Source organism: Cydia pomonella, chromosome 12 (genome assembly GCF_033807575.1).
Source record: "Cydia pomonella isolate Wapato2018A chromosome 12, ilCydPomo1, whole genome shotgun sequence".
Lineage (NCBI taxonomy): Eukaryota > Metazoa > Arthropoda > Insecta > Lepidoptera > Tortricidae > Cydia > Cydia pomonella.
The window spans coordinates 15225800-15231761 of NC_084714.1; positions in this window are offsets into that span (position 1 = coordinate 15225800).

The following is a 5962-nucleotide window of genomic DNA, read 5'->3' on the forward strand; positions in this document are numbered from 1 at the left end:
TATAGTGATTTATATGGCAGTTCTTGTGGCTGTGTTGATAATAATTATTGCATATCAAGGTTTCAAATATCGGTAATATTCTCAATAGTTATACGCACACGTAGGTACTTGGCGTCAATTTTATGCATGTGGATTCAATTTATCGCATTTTTAAGCGTGCAGTATAATTTGTAAATGTTGTATATAATAGTATTTTATGATATTGACACTATAAATATCGTAAAATACCTTCATTTTGGACTAATTTAAATTATGAACTGAAATGGGATGATATTGGTCATTATTTCGCACACAATTGTATTATTCATAAAGCGCAACGCACAAAGGGAAATTGAACATGTTGAAAATATGAAGACAAAATAACAATCTGCCTGAATATGCATTGTAAGGATTTTACATTTAAAGATCTTTGATCAATTTTACCGCTTTAAATAGCAATGCAAGATTACAATACAATACAAATCTTCTTTATTGCATAACCTCAGAAAAAAATGTACATGGAAACACATAAAATACATGAAGATAGAGGTAAACAACAGGCGGCCTTATCACTACAGAGCGATCTCTTCCAGACAACCTTTAGGTAGTGGAGAAATGAAACTTAATTAAATGAACATTAATCAATAAATAAAATATTCCAATATATTTTGACCACTTAGCCAGCCAGCTGTAGACAGTAAGTTATTATCATTGTCTCTTTTTATTTTCCGAAGAATCCTTTCATAAAATCCTCATTTCGCAGAACTTGAATCTTATCAAAAACTAAGGAACGAATAAATAACGAAAGAAAAAGCCGGTTCCTAGAATTCTCAGGTTTAATAAAGCAGAGACGCTTTCGGGATAGATATTTCGTACATTGACCCGCCTGTTGCTATCTCTATTGCACGCGCATAATTATATTGCTGTCCTGCTCATGATGCTGGTTGTCAATGTCACTATGCGAGTTTGACAGCAATATAACTATACGCGTGCAACAGGTGGGTAAATGTACGAAAATCTATCTAGAAATCTTCTTTTCTTTACCTATAAATAATGCATACAAAAAAGGTAATTACTAAATTCAAATATGTAGTTTAAACTATCAATTGCCACAAAATGTCCCAACAAACAAAGGAGTATTTTCTGCCCTTAGAATAGAGGATTTATCTCCGAACCCTTCGGCATTAAATACCATTTCGATTCATTGATTACAAAAGGTGATGAAGGATTAAATCTGTATTGACCTTTACGCGAGATTGGAGCGATGAGCAGAGCTACTAAACCGTGATCTAACTAATTGATCTGAATCCAATCACTACTAATTATGATTTTCACTATAATGAAAACTTATTCATACTCATATTTTAATGAGAGCTTTATTTATATAGTAGGTGTAGGTGTCTGTAGGAAAACTTATTTAAAAATCGGACAAGAACATGCAATGTTGGGCCATGCTCAGTGTAGGGTTTCGTAGTTAGCATTCTGTCAAAATAGACCAAACGGGGACTATTCGTAAGTAACATGTACATTACTAGCATAAGGGAGTACCTTTTAGGTTTGTACGTCTTTTAAATTTTACAAGCTTTTATTTAGTTTCACCTGTCCCGTTGTCTGTGTTGGTCTGTAATCAAATCTTGGAAATTAAATTTGACCCATTTCCCGGTTTTCAATGAAGCTGAAACTTTGCATACATATGTAGGTCGGGTGACAATGCAATATTATGGTACCATAGAGATGATCTGATGATGGAGACAGGAGGTGGCCATAGGAACTCAGTGATAAAACAACGTAACCTATTTGTGTTTGGGGTTTTTAGAATAGTCTCGATGAGTATTAGTTGCTTGTGGAAAGAAAAGTACAGTCAGCGATAAAAGCTTGTACCTAAAATTAAATTTTTGCCAAAAACCTATTAATAAAAAGGAATTTTTTTGCAATAACTCAAGAACGACTTGACCGATCATGTTTGCTATAGTTTTCCTTGAAAGTATTTATTAAGCTTTTTCATATTTTTTGACCCATAGTTCAAAAGTTACAGGGAGGGGGGACAATTTTTTTTTAACTTTCGGAGCGTTTATTGCCGAAAATATTAACTTTATCAAACAATGGGTTTTGGATACCCTCGTTATGAAAGACCTATCGAACGTACCGTAAAAAAATGTTTATTTTAACCTTCTATCGCACTGCATGATTAATATTTCCATGCCAAATTGCAACTTTCTAGCATTAGCGATCACGGAGCAAAACCTCCGACGAATAGACAGACGGATATGGCGAAAGGAAAAGACTAGAAACCCTAAAAAAGAACTTTACTTATTTATATACTTATATTTCTAGTTTAAGGATTATCGTACTTAATTGTTGCATAAAATCTAAAATAATGTACTCGTAGGCTACCACATTGTATCTTCTAGCATCATAATGAACTAGTGACTCCATTATCACGTCGAAAGTAAAGGCGATTGTATTAAGGCATGCGAATGTTTTAAATTGTTGACTTCATGAGAAAAACCGCTTCGCATCTTCGCATGGACTGTGCTTTTTCATGGAAGTCGTATCTTTTTTATTCCTAGAAAAACCATGTAATTTAGACCTAGTTAAATTAATTTAAGATTTATTTTTATGGTGTTGATGACAGAATATGTAAATAAGTAATATAAATAAAAATACATATTCTTGTAATGAATCTTGCATATGCGTGTGTATTTTTTATTCAGTTAATAATCAATGTTGACTTCAAGATAATATCTAAGAAAATTATTCATATTACGATTATTTTTCTTCTATGACGAATTAATAACTTTTCATTTTTATTGAATGAATTGAACAGAGTAGTTATTTCATCAGCAGGATTCTATGTCAGTGATTTAAAAATAAAATATTCTATGCGATGTGTACAATTTCTTATCTACTCAAGATGCTTGGCATGCCTCATGAGAAACTCAGCGGCTCGATATGTGATCGGTATGCTTGAGAACATAGCATCTCGATATTATCATATATATGTAGTAATAGTAGGTGGTAATAAAATTGTATATACCTAACTCTGATAAATCTTTACGCTTAAAACGTTAAACTAATTTAGATGACATTTGGTTTGGAGATAGTTTCAGTAAAGGGGCCCACTGATTAACAGTCTGCCGGACGTTATCGGCCTGTCAGTCGTTCGGAACTGTCAACTTTTTGTTGTAACTGACAGGCCTATATCGTCCGGCGGACTGTTAATCAGTGGGCCCCTTTACGGAGTAGGACAAACGGTATTTTTTATTACGGACAGGATTTTTTATTTCGCATTTTCTCAAAGGTTAGCTGGTAATCCCTTTCAGGGATAAGTTCACCTTTGTACATAACATTTTTTTTTGTTTTCTCTGGTTTATGTTACCCTATTTATGTGCAATAAAGTGACATACATACATACATAATCTTAGTAGACTATGTCGTATACAGAATTTAGTGAGTATATAATTAAAAATATATATAACTACGTTAATCGGCTTTATACGAATAGGAAATTTGTGAATAATTTTTCTATGAAAATTGAATAAGTATCACAATTGGGAAAATAAAGTTAACTAAGGACACTTGACGGACATATTGAATATTAAGACTGACATAATTATAAAAGACATTGGCAGAATAACAAAATAATTGAATGAAGCAGAAATCAAAGAATACGTAAATATAAAACGTCCTAAAACCTAATTTATCCAAACAATAACAATTACATCGAACAGCGTCTATATTAGGCTTTTAATCCAACTTTTTATTACGTAAATAGTTGCACAACAATAAGTCCATTACACTAAAGGAGATTATCGAGGCCTACACCAAATTTAAACGATTAACTTACCATTTATGCTCTAAAATCAGAGCGTATTTTATCATTGTACCCGAAATTTTATTAACATTAAATGGCTTTTAACACAAACGTGTAGTTTGATTACGTTAAGCCGGCTTATCTTCATTTACAAGCATATTTTGTCGATGTGGATTTTTTCATAATGTTACAGATACGCAATTATTTTTAACTAGCTTCGGTCCGTGACTTCATTTACGTAGATTCCCCACTGGACGAACCTTTATGATTTGTCAAAAGAAAATTTATATCTTGTTTGACACTTGGACCCGGGTATGCCTATCCTTAAACTACGTCCAAAAGAGAGGTATGGCACTGTGGATGTCATCTCGCTTTGTGTGGTAGGGTAGCACAGCTGATGACATTCCAGATCTATATCAGAACCCAACTGGGGAAGTACCTCCAACTTACACAAAACAAAACCGCAGCCAAAGAACACTAGACCCAACTTAAAGTATTGTGTTCCTGCCGGTGAGTAAGGTTGCCAGAGGTAAAGGAGGGTGCGGAGCGTTAGGGTTGGCAACGCACATGTAACACCTCTGGAGTTGCAGGCATCCATAGACTACCGAGACTGTTTACCATCAGGCAGGCCGTATGCCTGTTTGCCACCAAAATAATATTAAAAAAGGATATTTCTAAAATACCTACCATAAAAATCCTTCGAATAAATTCTATAACCATATTCCTTTACAATAGACAGCACTCACGCGACACCATAATTTATTAGCGTCTACACATGAAACATCTTGACGTCGCTGCGATCGTGTTCAGCGCATTTATCAAAGCTACCCCAAGCAATTTCAGATAATCTAACTCGCCCTGGCTAAACTTATTTACAATCAATTTCCTAGCCTATTAAAGTGGCGTTGAAAACAAGTGGATTATGCAACGGAGCGTACCTTGCTGTTAGATAATGTAGATGTTTGATAAGATGTATGCATATTAGGGGTAAATATGGAAGTGGTGAAATGCTGCTAAAAGGGTCACTGCTGAGCATGGACATCCTCTAATTGTACAATGACAAAAAATTTTGCAGAATGTAAGAGTGTTCACAGTACGCTCATATCATGATAATTTTATCAATAATAGGGGAAGCTGGGATAACACAAGCAAATTAAACCATGAAAAATAATTAATTATCATTTGACACAAACTTAATAGGATCAAATAATTACTCAAGAGAGAAATTGATAATGACTATAATTTAACAAATCCCATTTCACCCCTCGTAGGCGGATATATTTTTCTCTCTCAACAAAATTTATATGAAGTCTTATTTAATTTTTGATACGTATGTGTGCAAAATAGGTACGTATGTGTGCTTTACAAACCATGATTAAATATGACCATGTAGTATTTATTGAGGTAACTTTCACGAATTTTTGTTGCTAAATAAAAAAAAGTTTTTGGAAAAAAAATTATTTTTGGTACAAGCTTTTATCGCTGACTGTACTTTTCTTTCCAGGCAACGAATACTCATCAAGCCAATTCTAAGATCCCTAAACACAATTAGGTTGCGTTGTTTTATCAAAGAGTTCCTATGTCCACCTCTTGTCTCCATCATCAGATCAGCTCGATGGTACCATAATATTGCATTGTCACCCGACTTACATTATGTATGCAAATTTTCAGCTCAATCGAAAACCGGGAAGTAGATCAAAATTTAACTTGCAAGATTTGATTACAGACAACGGAATAGGTGAAACTAAATGAAAGTTTGTAATAATATATATATAATATTGAAACGTGAATCCGATATCTGCCCATCTGATTTTACCCCACGGACATGAATTGAGGAACACAATTGGAAAACATTGCTTAAACAAGCACTGTTTGAATGTAAATCATTAGCATACCCTAAAACAGGTACTGATTTGATACGTGGTGAAAGTAGTAAAAAAAAATAGACAAAACACCTTTACTTTTCTGCGACACACGTTAAGATGACATTCGAATGTCAAGTGCATTACTGTTACGACATTACTGCGGCGGGGTTGATGTCGCCGCTATATCGGTCAATTTCCTTGGTAAAATGAGTGTCGTTCGCCGCCGCATTACTGCCGCATTATTGTTCGTTCAGAGCTGTGATCACTACGGTCACATCGTCAGGATAGATAAATACTCCGGCCC